Source organism: Triticum urartu, chromosome 1A, assembly GCF_056163025.1.
Source record: "Triticum urartu cultivar PI428250 chromosome 1A, HENAU_Tu73, whole genome shotgun sequence".
NCBI classification, from domain to species: Eukaryota; Viridiplantae; Streptophyta; class Magnoliopsida; order Poales; family Poaceae; genus Triticum; species Triticum urartu.
Window position 1 is genome coordinate 179,620,314 of NC_141873.1, and position 20,119 is coordinate 179,640,432.

The window sequence follows — 20,119 nt, forward strand, 5'->3', positions numbered from 1 at the left end:
AAGGGGGGCGCTGCCCCCCCTCTCCTAGTCCAATTCGGACCAGGGGGGAGGAGGCACGCGGCCCACCTTGGCGGCCCCTCTCTCTCTCCACTAAGGACCATATGGCCCATTACTTCTCCCGGGGGGGGGGGGGTCCGGTAACCCTCCGGCTCTCCGGTTTTCTCCGAAATCACCCGGAACACTTCCGGTGTCCGAATATAGCCGTCCAATATATCAATCTTTATGTCTCGACCATTTCGACACTCCTCGTCATGTCCGTGATCACATCCGGGACTCCGAACTAACTTCGGTACATCAAAACTCATAAACTCATAATATATAATTGTCATTGAAACCTTAAGCGTGCGGACCCTACGGGTTCGAGAACAATGTAGACATGACCGAGACACATCTCCGGTGAATAACCAATAGCGGAACCTGGATGCTCATATTGGCTCCTACATATTCTACGAAGATCTTTATCGGTCAGACCGCATAACAACATACGTTGTTCCCTTTGTCATCGGTATGTTACTTGCCCGAGATTCGATCGTCGGTATCTCAATACCTAGTTCAATCTCGTTACCGGCAAGTCTCTTTACTCGTTTCGTAATACATCATCTCACAACTAACTCATTAGTTGTAATGCTTGCAAGGCTTATGTGATGTGCATTACCGAGAGGGCCCAGAGATACCTCTCCGACAATCGGAGTGACAAATCCTAATCTCGAAAGACGCCAACCCAACATTCACTTTTGGAGACACCTGTAGAGCTCCTTTATAATCACCCAGTTACGTTGTGACGTTTGGTAGAACACAAAGTGTTCCTCCGGTAAACGGGAGTTGCATAATCTCATAGTCATAGGAAGATGTATAAGTCATGAAGAAAGCAATAGCAACATACTAAACGATCGGGTGCTAAGCTAATGGAATGGGTCATGTCAATCACATCATTATCCTAATGATGTGATCCCATTAATCAAATGACAACACATGTCTATGGTTAGGAAACATAACCATCTTCGATTAACGAGCTAGTCAAGTAGAGGCATACTAGTGACACTTTGTTTGTCTATGTATTCACACATGTATTATGTTTCCGATTAATACAGTTCTAGCATGAATAATAAACATTTATCATGAAATAAGGAAATAAATAATAACTTTATTATTGCCTCTAGGGCATATTTCCTTCAGCCTCCCACTTGCACTAGAGTCAATAATCTAGATTACACAGTAATGATTCTAACACCCATGGAGCTTTGGTGTTGATCATGTTTTGCTCGTGGAAGAGGCTTAGTCAACGGGTCTGCAACATTCAGATCCGTATGTATCTTGCAAATCTCTATGTGTCCCACCTGGACTAGATCCCGGATGGAATTGAAGCGTCTCTTGATGTGCTTGGTTCTCTTGTGAAATCTGGATTCCTTTGCCAAGGAAATTGCACCAGTATTATCACAAAAGATTTTCATTGGACCCGATGCACTAGGTATGCCACCTAGATCGGATATGAACTCCTTCATCAAGACTCCTTCGTTTGCTGCTTCTGAAGCAGCTATGTACTCCGCTTCACATGTAGATCCCGCCACAACGCTTTGTTTAGAACTGCACCAACTGACAGCTCCACCGTTTAATGTAAACACGTATCCGGTTTGCGATTTAGAATCGTGCAGATTAGTGTCAAAGCTTGCATCAACGTAACCATTTACGATGAGCTCTTTGTCACCTCCATATATGAGAAACATATCCTTAGTCCTTTTCAGGTATTTTAGGATGTTCTTGACCGCTGTCCAGTGATCCATTCCTGGATTACTTTGGTACCTCCCTGCTAGACTCATAGCAAGACACACACTAGGTCTGGTACACAGCATTGCATACATGATAGAGCCTATGGCTGAAGCATAGGGAACATCTTTCATTTTCTCTCTATCTTCTGCATTGGTCGGGCTTTGAGTCTTACTCAATTTCACACCTTGTAACACAGGCAAGAATCCTTTCTTTGCTTGATCCATTTTGAACTTTTTCAAAACTTTGTCAAGGTATGTGCTTTGTGAAAGTCCAATTAAGCGTCTCAATCTGTCTCTATAGATCTTGATGCCCAATATGTAGGCAGCTTCACCGAGGTCTTTCATTGAAAAACCTTTATTCAAGTATCCCTTTATGCTATCCAGAAATTCTATATCATTTCCGATTAGTAATATGTCATCTACATATAATATCAGAAATGCTACAGAGCTCCCACTCACTTTCTTGTAAATACAGGCTTCTCCAAAAGTCTGTATAAAACCAAATGCTTTGATCACACTATCAAAGCGTTATTCCAACTCCGAGAGGCTTGCACCAGTCCATAAATGGATCGCTGGAGCTTGCACACTTTGTTAGCTCCCTTTGGATCGACAAAACCTTCCGGCTGCATCATATACAACTCTTCTTGCAGAAATCCATTCAGGAATGCAGTTTTGACATCCATTTGCCAAATTTCATAATTATAAAATGCGGCAATTGCTAACATGATTCGGACAGACTTAAGCATCGCTACGGGTGAGAAGGTCTCATCGTAGTCAATCCCTTGAACTTGCCGAAAACCTTTTGCGACAAGTCGAGCTTTGTAGACAGTAACATTACCGTCAGCGTCAGTCTTCTTCTTGAAGATCCATTTATTCTCAATTGCTTGCCGATCATTGGGCAAGTCAACGAAAGTCCATACTTTGTTCTCATACATGGATCCCATCTCAGATTTCATGGCTTCAAGCCATTTTGCGGAATCTGGGCTCACCATCGCTTCTTCATAGTTCGTAGGTTCACCATGATCTAGTAGCATGACTTCCAGAACAGGATTACCGTACCACTCTGGCGTGGATCTTACTCTGGTTGATCTACGAGGTTCAGTAGTATCTTGTTCTGAAGTTTCATGATCATTATCATTAGCTTCCTCACTAATTGGTGTAGGTGTCACAGAAACTGGTTTCTGTGATGTACTACTTTCCAATAAGGGAGCAGGTACAGTTACCTCGTCAAGTTCTACTTTCCTCCCACTCACTTCTTTCGAGAGAAACTCCTTCTCTAGAAAGTTTCCGAATTTAGCAACAAAAGTCTTGCCTTCGGATCTGTGATAGAAGGTGTATCCAATAGTTTCCTTTGGATATCCTATGAAGACACATTTCTCTGATTTGGGTTCGAGCTTATCAGGTTGAAGCTTTTTCACATAAGCATCACAGCCCCAAACTTTCAGAAACGACAACTTTGGTTTCTTGCCAAACCACAGTTCATAAGGCGTCGTCTCAACGGATTTTGATGGTGCCCTATTTAACGTGAATGTGGCCGTCTCTAGAGCATATCCCCAAAACGATAGCGGTAAATTAGTAAGAGACATCATAGATCGCACCATATCTAGTAAAGTACGATTACGACGTTTGGACACACCATTACGCTGTGGTGTTCCGGGTGGCGTGAGTTGCGAAACTATTCCACATTGTTTCAAATGTACACCAAACTCGTAACTCAAATATTCTCCTCCACGATCAGATCGTAGGAATTTTATTTTCTTGTTACGATGATTTTCAACTTCACTCTGAAATTCTTTGAACTTTTCAAACGTTTCAGACTTATGTTTCATTAAGTAGATATACCCATATCTACTTAAGTCATTTGTGAAGGTGAGAAAATAACGATATCCGCCACGAGCCTCAACATTCATCGGACCACATACATCTGTATGTATGATTTCCAACAAATCTGTTGCTCTCTCCATAGTACCGGAGAACGGTGTTTTTGTCATCTTACCCATAAGGCACGGTTCGCAAGTACCAAGTTATTCATAATCAAGTGGTTCCAAAAGCCCATCAGTATGGAGTTTCTTCATGCGCTTTACACCGATATGACCCAAACGGCAGTGCCACAAATAAGTTGCACTATCATTATCAACTCTGCATCTTTTGGCTTCAACATTATGAATATGTGTGTCACTACTATCGAGATTTAATAAGAATAGACCACTCTTTAAGAGTGCATGACCATAAAAGATATTACTCATATAAATAGAACAACCATTATTCTCTGATTTAAATGAATAACCGTCTCGCATCAAACAAGATCCAGATATAATGTTCATGCTGAACGCTGGCACCAAATAACAATTATTTAGGTCTAATACTAATCCCGAAGGTAGATGTAGAGGTAGCGTGCCGACTGCGATCACATCGACTTTGGAACCATTTCCCACGCGCATCGTCATCTCGTCCTTAGCCAATCTTCGCTTAATCCGTAGTCCCTGTTTCGAGTTGCAAATATTAGCAACAGAACCAGTATCAAATACCCAGGTGCTACTGCGAGCATTAGTAAGGTACACATCAATAACATGTATATCACATATACCTTTGTTCACTTTGCCATCCTTCTTATCCGCCAAATACTTGGGGCAGTTCCGCTTCTAGTGACCAGACTGCTTGCAGTAGAAGCACTCAGTTTCAGGCTTAGGCCCAGGTTTGGGTTTCTTCTCTTGAGTAGCAACTTGCTTGCTATTCTTTTTGAAGTTCCCCTTCTTCTTCCCTTTGCCCTTTTTCTTGAAACTAGTGGTCTTGTTGACCATCAACACTTGATGCTCCTTCTTGATTTCTACCTCCGCAGCTTTCAGCATTGCAAAGAGCTCGGGAATAGTCTTATTCATCCCTTGCATATTATAGTTCATCACGAAGCTCTTGTAGCTAGGTGGCAGTGATTGGAGAATTCTATCAATGACGCAATCATCTGGAAGATTAACTCCCAATTGAATTAAGTGATTATTATACCCAGACATTTTGAGTATATGCTCACTGACAGAACTGTTCTCCTCCATCTTGCAGCTATAGAACTTATTGGAGACTTCATATCTCTCAATCCGGGCATTTGCTTGAAATATTAACTTTAACTCCTGGAACATCTCATATGCTCCATGACGTTCAAAATGTCGTTGAAGTCCCGATTCTAAGCCGTAAAGCATGGCACACTGAACTATCGAGTAGTCATCAGCTTTGCTCTGCCAGACGTTCATAACATCTGGTGTTGTTCCAGCAGCAGGCCTGGCACCTAGCGGTGCTTCCAGGACGTAATTCTTCTGTGCAGCAATGAGGATAATCCTCAAGTTATGGACCCAGTCCGTGTAATTGCTACCATCATCTTTCAACTTTGCTTTCTCAAGGAACGCATTAAAATTCAACGAAACAACAGCACGGGCCATCTATCTACAATCAAACATAAACAAGCAAGATACTATCAGGTACTAAGTTCATGATAAATTTAGGTTCAATTAATCATATTACTAACAAACTCCCACTTAGATAGACATCTCTCTAATCCTCTAAGTGATTACGTGATCCAAATCAACTAAACCATGTCCGATCATCACGTGAGACGGAGTAGTTTCATTGGTGAACATGACTATGTTGATCATATCTACTATATGATTCACGCTCGACCTTTCGGTCTCCGTGTTCCGAGGCCATATTTGTATATGCTTGGCTCGTCAAGTATAACCTGAGTATTCCACATGTGCAACTGTTTTGCACCCATTGTATTTGAACGTAGATCCTATCACACCCGATCATCACGTGGTGTCTCAGCACGAAGAACTTTCGCAACGGTGCATACTTAGGGAGAACACTTCTTGATAATTAGTGAGAGATCATCTTAAAATGCTACTGTCAATCAAAGCAAGATAAGATGCATAAAAGATAAACATCACATGCAATCAATATAAGTGATATGATATGGCCATCATCATCTTGTACTTGTGATCTCTATCTCCGAAGTACGGTCATGATCACCATCGTCACCGGCGCGACACCTTGATCTCCATCATAGCATCGTTGTCGTCTCGCCAATCTTATGCTTCCACGACTATCGCTACCGCTTAGTGATAAAGTAAAGCATTACAGCGCGATTGCATTGCATACAATAAAGCGACAACCATATGGCTCCTGCCAGTTGCCGATAACTCGGTTACAAAACATGATCATCTCATACAATAAAATTTAGCATCATGTCTTGACCATATCACATCACAACATGCCCTGCAAAAACAAGTTAGACATCCTCTACTTTGTTGTTGCAAGTTTTACGTGGCTGCTACAGGCTTAAGCAAGAACCAATCTTACCTACGCATCAAAACCACAACGATAGTTTGTCAAGTTGGTGCTGTTTTAACCTTCGCAAGGACCGGGCATAGCCACACTTGGTTCAACTAAAGTTGGAGAAACTGACACCCGCTAGCCACCTTTGTGCAAAGCACGTCGGGAGAACCGGTCTCGCGTAAGCATATGCGTAATGTCGGTCCGGGCCGCTTCATCCAACAATACCGCCGAACCAAAGTATGACATACTGGTAAGCAGTATGACTTATATCGCCCACAACTCACTTGTGTTCTACTCGTGCATATAACATCAACACATAAAACCTAGGCTCGGATGCCACTGTTGGGGAACGTAGTAATTTCAAAAAAATTCCTACGCACACGCAAGATCGTGGTGATGCATAGCAACGAGAGGGGAGAGTGTGATCTACATACCCTTGTAGACCAACAGCGGAAGCGTTAGCACAACGCGGTTGATGTAGTCGTACGTCTTCACGGCCCGACCGATCAAGCACCGAAACTACGGCACCTCCGAGTTCTAGCACACGTTCAGCTCGATGACGATCCCCGGACTCCGATCCAGCAAAGTGTCGGGGAAGAGTTCCGTCAGCACGACGGTGTGGTGACGATATTGATGTTCTACCGTCGCAGGGCTTCGCCTAAGTACCGCTACAATATTATCGAGGATTATGGTGGAAGGGGGCACCGCACACGGCTAAGAATATGATCACGTGGATCAACTTCTCAGTAGGGGTGCCCCCTGCCCCCGTATATAAAGGAGCAAGGAGAGGAGGCCGGCAGGCCCCTATGGCGCGCCAAGGAGGAGTCCTCCTCCTAGTAGGAGTAGGACTCCTACTAGGAGGGGGAAAGAAGTGGGGAGGGAGAAGGAAAGGGGGGTGCCGCCCCCCTCTCCTAGTCCAATTCGGACCAGGGGGGGAGGAGGCGCGCGGCCCACCTTGGCTGCCCCTCTCTCTCTCCACTAAGGCCCATATGGCCCATTACTTCTCCCAGGGGGGTTCCGGTAACCCTCCGGCTCTCCAGTTTTCTCCGAAATCACCCGGAACACTTCCGATGTCCGAATATAGCCGTCCAATATATCAATCTTTATGTCTCGACCATTTCAAGACTCCTCGTCATGTCCGTGATCACATCCGGGACTCTGAACTAACTTTGGTACATCAAAACTCATAAACTCATAATATATAACTGTCATTGAAACCTTAAGCATGCGGACCATACGGGTTCAAGAACAATGTAGACATGACCGACACACGTCTCTGGTCAATAACCAATAGCGGAACCTGGATGCTCATATTGGCTCCTACATATTCTACGAAGATCTTTATCGGTTAGACCGCATAACAACATATGATGTTCCCTTTGTCATCGGTATGTTACTTGCCCGAGATTCGATCGTCAGTATCTCAATACCTAGTTCAATCTCGTTACCGGAAAGTCTCTTTACTCGTTTCTAATACATCATCTCGCAACTAACTCATTAGTTGTAATGCTTGCAACGCTTATGTGATGTGCATTATCGAGAGGGCCCAGAGATACCTCTCCGACAATCGGAGTGAAAAATCCTAATCTCGAAATATGCCAACCCAACATTCACTTTTGGAGACACCTGTAGAGCTCCTTTATAATCACCCAGTTACGTTGTGACGTTTGGTAGCACACAAAGTGTTCCTCCGGTAAACGGGAGTTGCATAATCTCATAGTCATAGGAACATGTATAAGTCATGAAGAAAGCAATAGCAACATACTAAACGATCGGGTGCTAAGCTAATGGAATGGGTCATGTCAATCACATCATTCTCCTAATGATGTGATCCCATTAATCAAATGACAACACATGTCTATGGTTAGGAAACATAACCATCTTCGATTAACGAGCTAGTCAAGTAGAGGCATACTAGTGACACTTTGTTTGTCTATGTATTCACACATGTATTATGTTTCTGGTTAATACAGTTCTAGCATGAATAATAAACATTTATCATGAAATAAGGAAATAAATAATAACTTTATTATTGCCTCTAGGGCATATTTCCTTCACTAACGTTTGTGTTTGGTTTGTGGTTTTCATTTTTGTGTGGAGTTTGCTTATTTTGGTTTCTTCATTGTGTTGGCATGATGTTTGGTGTCGGTTGTTATTATGTTCAAATGTTAGACCTTGTTGCTTCCTAGTGTCGTTTGTCGTTTCATTCATACTTATGAGAGGTCATGGAGAATGGCATCATGATTGGAGGGGTGGAGCTAGAGGCCGATGCCCCTAGAAGCGATGCCTTGACCATGAGGAGTTTTTTTGGTCCCATGGCAGTGTGGGTTGCTTGCCTCCTTATGATGGTGCTTTGGGTTGCTTGCCTCTTTATGATGACACTGCTCTCCAGGCTATATGCTTTTTACAGGATTTGTATGGGTTTGTTGTTTTAGATTATAACTACAATAGTATGATGACCTATCGAGAGCTTGCTCATCCTGTGGTTGTCTTGGCGGCCTCGCTGGTTCGGTGTTTGTCGGGGAACACAAACTAGGGTGTATGTTTTCCCCTGACTCGTGCACGGGTGGTAAGCCAACAGGCACAAGGACAAGATCCCAGCACCAAGATCAGATTGAAGCACAAGGGATCAGTTCTTCGAACAATGTATAGATCTAGAGGATCAAGACTAGCTAGAGAAGCAAGATATCACTAAGGGAAAAACCTCCCTTGCCAGGCAGGCGAGCCTGGCAAGGACGGGGTTATCCCCGGAAGCAAGCTTTTAGATTGTCCCGGCAAGCCTGCCGGGGCTACGGAGGCAAACCGCTCCACCGCACCACCTCACCATGACGCACATCGTCAATCAGTGCGGTGTCAAGCCCCAAGGTGACTAAGTGGCTGCTATTTGCTACATGGCGGCCACTTCCTACAGAAAAAACCTCCGAGCGACACCCGTCCTAAGACGTGTCAAGCAAACAGGCGTGAAGCTGGCAAAGCAGCCCGGCAGGTCCTGCAGGGCAAGCCATGATGTGATGTCTAGCGGCGCATTTAATGCACCCTCTCAGCCTGCAGAGTTAGGTATGATGTCACTTTTTGCTATCTAATCTATGCGTAATGACTGATTTTCCACTGTGGTGACCCCTTGATCTATAAAAGGAGGCCCAAGGCAACCATAGAAAGGGTTGGCTAATCCAGACACTCACACACTCATACGCGCGTAGCTGCTTTCGCCCTAAGGTAACCCTGCCGGGCAAGTGTGTTGCGCTCACCACCACTTTTTCCACCATCAATCCACCAAAGCAGGAGTAGGGTTTTACGGCTCACGGTGGTCCGAACCTAGGTAAAACTACTTGTGTGATCTCTGTCGTGTTGTTCCACGCCCCTCCGCTCTTTGTGCAACGTGCTATCCCCCGGCCAAACCAGAAAGGGGCTCTTAGTCCCATAGGTGGCCGTAGTTTCCCTCGACATCTTCGGTGCGTGAGGTAGGGGGATCGCTTGCGCGAACCCGAAGGCGTGAGAAACGCGTCATCTTCATCACTAGCTTCCTCAACAACATCATTGTTAAATGGCGTGAGAGGGGATGCGGAAAAGGGCAGGGACGGAGCGGGAGAACAACATCACTTTCCCTCTGGTCCCGTCCGAACTCCATCACCTCTTTCCTTCGCAGCCCCAGCAACGACGAAAGCCAACAAATAAGGCGACAAGACCGCCTCGGGCGGGCCGGGCAGCATAGGTGCGCCTTGAGCCCCGTTCGAGGAAGAGGACTGTGTGAAATGGTGCTGGGTTTTCTCTCTCTGCCGCTCTCACTTTTTGACAATCGGGCTGCTGTGGAGATTCTAGCATCATCAACCTCGATGAGCCCATGTGAAATTCGGTTCAACATTTACCCCACTTAGGGAAATGTTGAGTAGAGCGTTGGTGCGAACCCGTTGATCGATGCCCCGTCAAGTATGCTCTGTCAAGGTCGTCCGCGCTGGCGTGACTTTTGCGCTGATATCCGTTAGATTGTTCGAAAAACATGAAGAGAAGAAGAGAGAAACCCGCCATGCCCGGTGTCACATCCCACCGCCCGCAAGATTTACGTGTGATTCTGGCCGAGCCTTGCCGAAAGTCAGACATTGGCATGCATGCGATTCCATCTTCCCCGAAGCTTACGAGCCCAACCAGCGGCCGTAAGTGCAAGAAGTGGATGGGGCATAGATAAGAGCTAAGTTCATGATATCTTTGTGTTATTACGGATTCCTTTGGTTTATATGCTGATTTATCCCCTAAGTACCAAAGTGTTTGAATGATGAAATCTTTCACGTAAAGGTACCTCTGTTAGATTCTTGCCTGCACCCTTGTTCCGTCCACAGGCAGCTCGCGGGACGAGTGGCTGCGTCGGAAACTACTGAGGAAAAACCTACTGGGACGCATCCATGCCAAAAATAACTATTGAGGGCCAGACCGTCATGACCATTGCGGCCATATGATACCGGTAGGCAACCAGAATGTGCAATAGAGACTAATCATGCAAACATTGTATGGATAAAACTCGAAAGGGATAAACATGCAGTTCAAGTTAAGCAGAAGCATTAAGCTCCACAGGGAGCATAAACAGAACGGAGTCTGATCATAGGACACATATCATTGTACTGATTACAGGACCGAATGGTAGCAGGGATAACTCAAGGGCGGGCATGTCGGGCTCATACATGGAGAACCCTGTCGGCAGAGGGGGTGGCCTTGTCCTCAGCAGCAGCAATGTCAGTACCCCGTGGCGGCTTCCGAAACCCATCAGTGAGGTCGAGGTCTGGGTGGCGGCAAGCCATGTTGCTCAAGACCATGAAGAGGGAGTTGCGGCCAAGCCTCCGGGATTCAGCCTTGAAGAGGCCAGCACTTCCCTCCTCGTGCGTCTTCATCTTGGGGATCAACTCATTGAAGAAAATCCCCAGTTTAGCGCTGGGGGCCTCCTGTTTCATGGCCGAATAGAATGGCCCCTCCACGCCCATCGCTGCAGTTTGAGCAGAAAGGCGATCGGTGATTTCAACCAAGCTTTTGATCCAGAGGTCAACTTGGTCAGAGTAGTTCTTCAACTTGTCCTCCGCATCCTTTCGAAGGCGCCTTACGGTGTCCAGGTCCTTCGAGAGCTTCTACTCGCGGTCCTCATTCGATTCCATAGAGCCCTCCAAGGAACCGACCCTGGCCTTCAGATCTTCAATTGTGCCATTAGCAGCCTCGGGGCGTTGGCTCTTTGAGGAGAGTTGCGATTGCCAATCCTTCAGAAGGAACTCTGCTTTCTGCGCCTCCTCCTTGAGGGCCAAGATCTCCTTGGCGCTCCCAGCAAGCTTCTTCGTCAAATCCGCTACTTGCTGATCAAGGTTCACCTAGGCCGCGGAGGCAGTAGCAAGGTCGTCGGCAAGCTTCTTCAGCTAAGCATCATAGTCAATGGCAAGGACGTCCAATGCTGCTTTGTGCCCATCCTCCAGTTCTTTGGTACGCTGCTGGACAAGGGCCTCCAGGTCATCATCTTTTGCATGGAGAGTGGCTTCAAGATTTTCCTCCAAGAGAGCGATGCTCTACTCTCTGGTGTCCAGGAGTGCTTTGCGCTCTGCCAGGCATGCCTCCTGAGAAATGACATCCTCCCTCGTCATCAAGAGCGTTTCTTGTTGCTTCAGGAGGACCCAGAACTGCTTGCCATGCCAGTCACACAGCTCAATCCCCTTATCCTTCTACTTCTAGTCCACCTTGTTGGCAGACTGGCGCTGCTCCTTGAGCTCCTTCCACTTTTGGCTATGCCGCTCCCGCATCTCTTTGAGGCCTGCCGCCACAGACTCCATGAAGGAAAGATCCATGGCGACGGCAACGGAGTCATCCACCTCTTCGACTCCCTGGTACAGCGATGACAGAATACGTTGGAGCTCCTCATTAAGTTCTGTGCTCGCCTCCATCAATGAGCCAGGGCTCCAGGTTCAGGTTGCGCAAGCACCAATGCCAGGTTGCTCGAAGAAGATGGCGGGACCTCCATCGAGGCGCCAAATGAGGGAAGGGGGCCCATGGTCTAGAGGGATATTTTTTCTTCGACCACGGCTCCCATACCTGACGCGCTGCCCAGGGTTTCCTCTGACTCCTTCGGGAATCCCAGAGCACCCCGGCAGCATGTTCTTGTCCCTCCGTGGCAGTGATCTTGGCGGCCTCTTTGGCAGCATCCTTCTTTATGGTAGCCGCATCCTCCAGCAAATCTGGCCCTTCACTCGAAGGGGCTGCGAACAGAACCAGCAATTAATGATAAGGATACAGAATCAGGAATACAAAGCTAATTAATGAAACAAATCCTCCAACCCTTATACTTCTCCTCCTTGATCCAAAACTTTGCCCAATTATCATGCCATGTGTATAGGTCAGAATAGTATTTTTCTTGCAAAAATAATTTGGCCAAAAAGTATTTTATAAATTAGGTTTTTCAAAAACCCCTGAATTGAGACTTGAACTACAAGTACTTAATTTAGTGTATGAAAATATTTAAAAAGGTATATTTGACTCCTATTAGATATAGGACTCCCATAAACCACAAACATATAATTTTAGAAGTTATTTTCCTATTTTATTTAAAGGCTTTTTCTTTAGGCCAGAAATGGTCTTTAATAAGTTAAAATTATTTTAAAGTTTCAAAAATATTTGATAAAATTTAGGGAAGCTCAGTGGACATATATTTTCCATATATATGAGTTTCAACACATGGTAATGTTCAAAATATTGTTCAAATCCATCAAAAACCCTTTCTTGATATTTCAAGCTTTCGAAATATTTACAAAGGAAATATTCTCTAAAAATTCCAATAAAATTCTAACAAGTCACATATGCCTAATGTGATGATCTTGCAAAGTTCTATTCCAATCAAAATAGTTTTGGTTCACAAAACTTCCCTAAAACCCTCTCTGTCTAGATCCAAGTTTGAACAACTCTACATTGTAAACTCCCTTGTTTTGATCTCAATTTTTGTGGACATGCTCAAATACTCAAATTATGACACTTCACCAAGTGGTGCATCAAGGAGAAAAGATTTGCATGACTAAATCTTGGAAAATCCATTTTTGTTGATTCCTAGGGTTTGCCAAAGTTACATTGGCAACTTTCTTCAAATGAGCTCAAACTTGGTGGTACACCTTATTTCTATATGCCATTTAATCATGTTAAATCTCAAGTCAAGTGGAATCCATTTACTTGCCCAAATTTGCATCAAACACCTTATGCCATATTTTGTGGTTACTGTTAGGAGCCCCAAATGAATTTCCCTTTAGTTCAAATTTTTACCAGAGCTTACCCTAGTCACCTTCTACCTCCAGTACCACCCACCCATCCAGGGCTCAATTATTTGGGGGTGAAAACCCCATTCTTGCCCTCTGGACAGCCCCAGCTCACCTCTCTCTCAACCCCTCTCTCATTCTAGAAGCTCTCCACAGCATCCTATGCCTTCCCCCTATTGTTTACTCCCTCCTAGAGCTACCAGACATCAGTGGTCGCGCCCATAGGCCCTAAAAAATGCCTATTCCAGCCATAGACGCGCTCTGGAGCGCGCTACAGTACACTGGAGCATTGGAGCCGCCCTCTGCCCGATGACCCTGATGACCTCAGGCCTTCCCCATGCGTCCCCCGAGACCGCCTCGGCGTCCGCAACATGGCACATTGTCGGGCCCCTCCTAAACCTCTCTCCTCTCCCCTCCGCAGACTCACCCGAGCGCGTCCGTGGACGCTGCCCACGATGCACCGCGGCCACGCCCATATAAGGTCACCCTCGGGCCTCTTATCTACTCCGGTGACTCTCTCTCCCTCTCGCGCATCTACTGGACCAACCCACTCCTCTTCCCATGCTCTCCTTGCACCTCCATGGCCGGAGCAATGCCGCCGGCCGCCTCTTTCCCCCTGAACACTCCTGCACCCTCTCATCACCACCGCCAACTCACCCTGCTCTCCACCCCTCCTCCACGCACCTTCCTCGCCGTGCCGAACATCGACATCGCCTGTCCCTGCCGCAGCCGAAGCCTCGCTCGCTCCGGCGCTCCCCGACAGAAATTGGACACCCAGGTGGATGCGGCCCATCCTCCCGAGCTCGCTGGTGTCCGGACGGTCACCCGAGGTGGTCGGAGCCACCGGAACGGGCGCCGGTAAGCGCTCGGCCCCGCCTCATCTGCCTCTCCCCTACTCGGGCGGGAGGAGGAAGAAAACCCTGTGGGAGGTCCCCGCAGGTCAGTGCCTCTGCTAGCGGGCCCCGCCAGTTTAAGTGGAGGCGGCTCTTGCCCGTTCCCGCCTCCCGGCGACGGAAACGTCCCATAGGGATTACGCCTCCTGTGTGGCCCCTGCGCGCGTGCGGCCGAGCCGCTAGGCCGGCCCAGTGGTGCCATCTGCTAAACCTCGCCCAGTGCACGCTACCCCCGACCAGATCCGGCCCATTTCGATAAATCTTTTGTCTTTTTCTTTTTCTCAGTGAACTTCAAAAATCCATAATCAATTCAAATTAACTCAAAACTTGATTATTCAAATTTCTAATAGTTCATAAATTCATTCTCTATCACATGGTGCAATTTGCACATTTTTTCAGAAATATTTCCTTCACAAATAATTATGAAATCCCATATTTTTTATTTCTGTTATAAACTTAAGAAAATCACAAAGAGCCATTTTTGATCCAAATACCATGATTCAAATTCCTATATACCTAGAAGTTCAAAACTTAGTTTTCAAACATTTTTCCTAATACTTCCAATGCCACATGAAATAATAATCCATTTCTCCTTATATAGCCAACTTTGCAAGTTCATAGGAAATTCATTTGAACTCCAAATCCAGTGAAACCAACTGCTAGATGCTTCTAAAATCGTACCTTGTTAAATGGGTGCCTTTGTTCATTTTTAAAAATAATATTTTTGTATACTCCTTGCACATCCATAAATCCCTTGAATCCTTCATATTGAATTGTTCAAAGATATCCATTGATCCACTTCCAATCAAACCACTTTGGTCATTTTTCATATGACCAAAGGTATCCTAGAAAAGTCTAATTCACATTTTTAGAGCACTTTTATTTTTTGCCTTGTTGTGTTCCTTAATGTGATTGTTTCCGATGTTAGTTGACGAAGTAGACGGAATACTCGGAGAAGGACCAGAAGGATTGAAGACCTTGTGGAGCCAGACAAGCAGCCCTTTGACCATGATTCACCTCTCTTGTTCCTTGATAAATTTTTCGTATGCATGATGACGTTGTTGACTATGAGCTTGATAAAATCGTCGCGTTGATGCACGTCCTTTGGTACTTGCATGTCATAGCTCTATCTTGTGCTAGAGATGCGATAAAAAATACTGGATATTGACGCATGATGTTGCACCTATGCCATGATCATCTCTTGATTACAATCCTTTGGAAACCCCATCGGGTTCCCCTAATGCCCGTGGGTAATATTGAACTAGGTCACCACTTCAGGAAGAAGTGGTGCACCGAAGCAAGTGAATATGTGTTGTTTACAGAGACGGATTAGATTTAAGATTTGTTGACTGTCCCAACCAAACATGCGCAACCACTCTACCCTTATATGGGAAAGGGCATTATTGATTACATAGTTCGTTCTAACATGGATGCCCGCATTACTAGTGACGAGTGGCGTGGTCACTCTCGGGACGGGGTCGTGCCAGGTAGGGCGGCCATGACCGTTTTTACAGGGCACCGGACACACTGTTGGTACTTCGTGCTTGTGATATGTGATGAATATGGGAGCGTGGCTCCACAAAAAAATTATTATGTGACAATGTTTGGCACGGGGGCTGCTACCAATCGAGTGAACTCCTTGTTGGTTACGGCTAGGGAAAGGTAGTGATCGGGTGCTTACCCTGGGTACTTGAGGTACCACGGGTCGTGCTTCACAAGAAAGCTTCCCGGATCTTATGGGTAAAGTGTGCAACCTCTGCAGAGTGTCAAACTATTCGAATAGCCATGTCCATGGTAAAGGAAAGTTGGGTGGTGGTGCTTAGACTATGTCCATATGTTTCTGACAAACAACATGGTTTGGTAAATATGTTGATGTGATCCATGAGAAAGTCATGATGAGCTTGAGCTTGAGTTGTTCACAACTCTTTTTCGATATTAATGTATATAACCTCCTGATACTTGTTGCAGACGCATTCATGTCCTTGATAAATGATGATCATACTTGCATGAGAAAAACTAGCTTTCCACAAAAATGCCAATTTAGAAGTAGAGCCTTGCATAATTATTTTGTTATCACTACTCTTGGGTTGCCTGAGAGTACATTCAAAGTACTCATTGGCTTGCCACTGGTTATTTTATTGGCCAGGCATGAAAGAACAGGATATAATGAACAGTACCTTGTGTCGGTGTCAAAACCGGCGGATCTTGGGTAGGGGGTCCCAAACTGTGCGTCTAAGGCTGATGGTAACAGGAGGCGGGGGACACAATGTTTACCCAGGTTCGGGCCCTCTCGATGGAGGTAATACCCTACTTCCTGCGTGATTGATCTTGATGATATGATTACTACAAGAGCTGATCTACCACGAGATCGTAGATGCTAAACCCTAGAAGCTAACCTATGATTATGATTGTTGTTGTCCTACGGACTAAACCCTCCGGTTTATAAAGACACCGGAGTGGGCTAGGGTTACAGAGAGTCGGTTACAAGGGAGGAGATCTACATATCCGAATTGCCAAGCTTGCCTTCCATGCAAAGGAGAGTCCCACCTGGACACGGGACAAAGTCTTCAATCTTGTATCTTCATAGTCCAATAGTCCGGCCAAAGTATATAGTCCGGCTGTCCGAGGACCCCCTAATCCAGGACTCCCTCAGTAGCCCCTGAACCAGGCTTCAATGACAATGAGTCCGGCACGCGGATTGTCTTCGGCAATGCAAGGCGGGTTCTTCTTCAAATCTTGAGTACTTGTCGTAATGAGTAGTGTCTGGCTTACCATGAATATTGCACTCCTTGGCTTCTGCGCCTAATAATGGCTATCTTCCACGTGTCGAGCGAATGCGAGAAGTCGAGGCATTTTTACATTTTCCACCCTAACCATGTGAGTAAATTTGTCTATTTAAAGAGTTGGGGATCCTCAGATCCAGATCAAACCATCCTCCCACAACGAGCATCCATCGGAGCACGCCCGAAAAAGTCCATCCCATCATGGCCGGCCATCGCAGCTCCTCCTCTCGCTCCCATAGCACTAAGCCAGGCAATTGGGAGAAGTGTTCCGTCCCCCACAGCCAATTAGTAGAGTTACAGACCCAAGGGCTTCTCCCTCCTGCGTACATGATCCCTGTCCGAGCCGGACTAGCCACTTATAATGGCGGGGAGCAAGCGAAGAGCTTTCCCAACCCGTCCATGGGGGAGCGGGTATGCCTTGTCCCTTACTTATTGAGGGGACTCGGATTTCCAATCCATCCGTTCCTCCACGGGCTCTTGGAGTTCTACGGCCTCCATCTGCATAACTTTACTCCCGCCTCCATATTACACATCTGGCTACGTCGCCTTTTGCGAGCTGTTTCTGGGCTGCAAAGCTCATTTCGAGCTATGGAAGAGGCTATTTTGCCTCGTACCCCATACACAGGAGGGGTCAATATATCAAGTGGGCGGAGCCGAAATATGGCGCATCGCCGGGACCGGATACCTATCTGGTACTCCGAAGAAGACATCCGAAGACTGGCCTTCGGAGTGGTTTTATATGGAGGACGTCCCCCTTCCGGACCCTATTCGGATGAGCCTTCCTATGTTTAATAACGCCCCTTTGAAGAAACGCTGTAGATGGCGCCCTCGGAGCCCCCAGGAGGAAGATAACAGAGAGGTCCTTTTCCTGATGGGCAGGATAAAAACGCTGGCCAAATCAGGACTGACAATAATCGAGGTTATGTCAATATGTATAATGCGGGGGGTGCAGCCACTTCAGTATCGGGGGAAACCCATGTGGCACTCAATGGAGAAGACGATGCCACCGCTGCGGCCGTAAAGGTCCGGACTCCGATGCTGCTCTAGCGAAAATACTATCCGATTTATACAAAGGAGAGGAAGAGGAGTTCATCCGCATTAAGCCACGGGATGGATTCTCCATGCACAACCCCCCAAACTGGGTGAGCTGCTACTTTTTACTCCAGACCTTCCCGCATTTTTCGTCATAAATATTTACCTTGCTATTTCATAGCAGGAACTGTGAAAAGCTGTGAGGGAGGTCCACAGCCTGTCTCCACAGCCAGAGGACCCTGACCGGGCCCTCGACCCCGGACTCGAAGAAGATCCGGACATATTTGTGGAGCTTACCGACAGGACGTTCTGTCAGTTAAGCTGCGACGGTGCCTTGGTGGCCATCATAGCCGATTATCCTAGCCTGCTCCCCGCGTCACATGTAAGTAAAACCAGAGTCCCAACTTCCGAGAAGGATCCCCTTTTTTGCACTTCACCCACCACACACATATGGTGTCTTACAGGGAAGGCCTTCGGGACGCCATGCCAAACCAGCGGTGACTCACCCATGAGGGGCACCGAAGCTGGGTAGGCTTAAAAGGAACGCGGTTAGGACTGAGACACCGTCGCAGAGGTATGAAAAAGAACCCTGCTCTGTGGTTATCATCTTTAAAATATAATAATGTCCACGATTCCTGGCAGAAAAAACGCTCGCCGGACTGTGTCCGGAGAGCCTGCCGGCCACGCCTCCACCAACCGGACTCCAGAGCCGTTCTTAGGGGCAAATGCTAACGTGGGGAAAACACCGGATCTTCCTCCTACAGAGGATGCGGATAGGCTGTCTGCTACGAATTCCGAAGTGGAGAGTGCCAAGAATAGGCGTCGCTGGGCCGTACTCCGCGACCCTGGTTTCTCCGAAGAGGCGTTCAATGCCTTCAACTCGGGAGACGCATACATCCGTGCCGCTCAGAATGGTCTTGCCAGAGCTACGGACCAGTATGTAAAGGATATATGGGTAAGAAAATCTGATAATTATGTATATCAGTAGCCCCTGAGAATTGAAACAGTTGGCACAACTGATTTAAGGATCATTATATGCGTAGGTTCTTACGGAGAAGAATACCCAGTTATCTCAAGAGCTGGAGGAGTGCAAAGCCCAGCTACGGGCCGCAGTTGCCGAAATGAAGGAGTCCAAGAAGGCCCCATCTGGTAACACTTGTTCTGATCAAAAAGAATGAAATGTCATGTACCAGTTAGTATTCGGCATGCATGCAAATCTAACAATAGATTCTGCAGATGACCCCGGAGTGAATCCGAAGGTTGTGCGAGGGGATGAGCAACATGCTCAACGACAGTTAGAGGCTGGCGAGCGCGTGCTTACGCGGGTTAGGCAGGAGAAAAACAATCTCCAAGATGCCAATACCCGGCTGGGTGTTGAACTGAAGATGTTCGGGCCCAGCTAGCGGACTCAGTAAAGGAGAATAAGGATCTTCGACGCGGCATTTTTAGTAAGTGCTTGAACGAACTTTTATAGAGTTCGGCGAAGAAAGTGGCTAACAAAGTTATATCTGTAGGTATGCTGACGGGTCATCCCGGAGAGGAGATGCCCGGGTCTGCGGGTAATCTTCTGCCAGAGCTCTCACAACTGCACGGACAAGTTCGGCAGGTGATGTAGGGCATTGCCCAGGCCTTGTGTCCATCCGCATCCCTGCCAGGAGGCATGGTGGAGCTCGTAGAGATGCTCAAGGGAGCGCGGCGGCACTTCCGATTATGGAAGATATCTGCCTGCCGACATGGTGCAAGGGAAGCCTGGGCCATGGTGAAGACTCGATATACCAAGGCTGACCTGAACCACATGGCCGAGGTCGGACCTGTGGGGTCTGATGGGAATGAGATCCCTGTTAGTCTAGTGTATGACCAGGTAAAGTTAGCCGCAAAGTATTCCCAACAGGATTGTAGGCTAGACAGCCTGTTGGATGGTATAGAAGTAGAATTTAGTCAGTCTAAGTGACTGTGTACTTCAAGTGACATATATTGTCCCTAGCCAGATTGTAAATCATTTGTCATGGCGGACCTTTTCACTTCGACCGAGTGTATCCAAATACCCGCTCACTTATGTA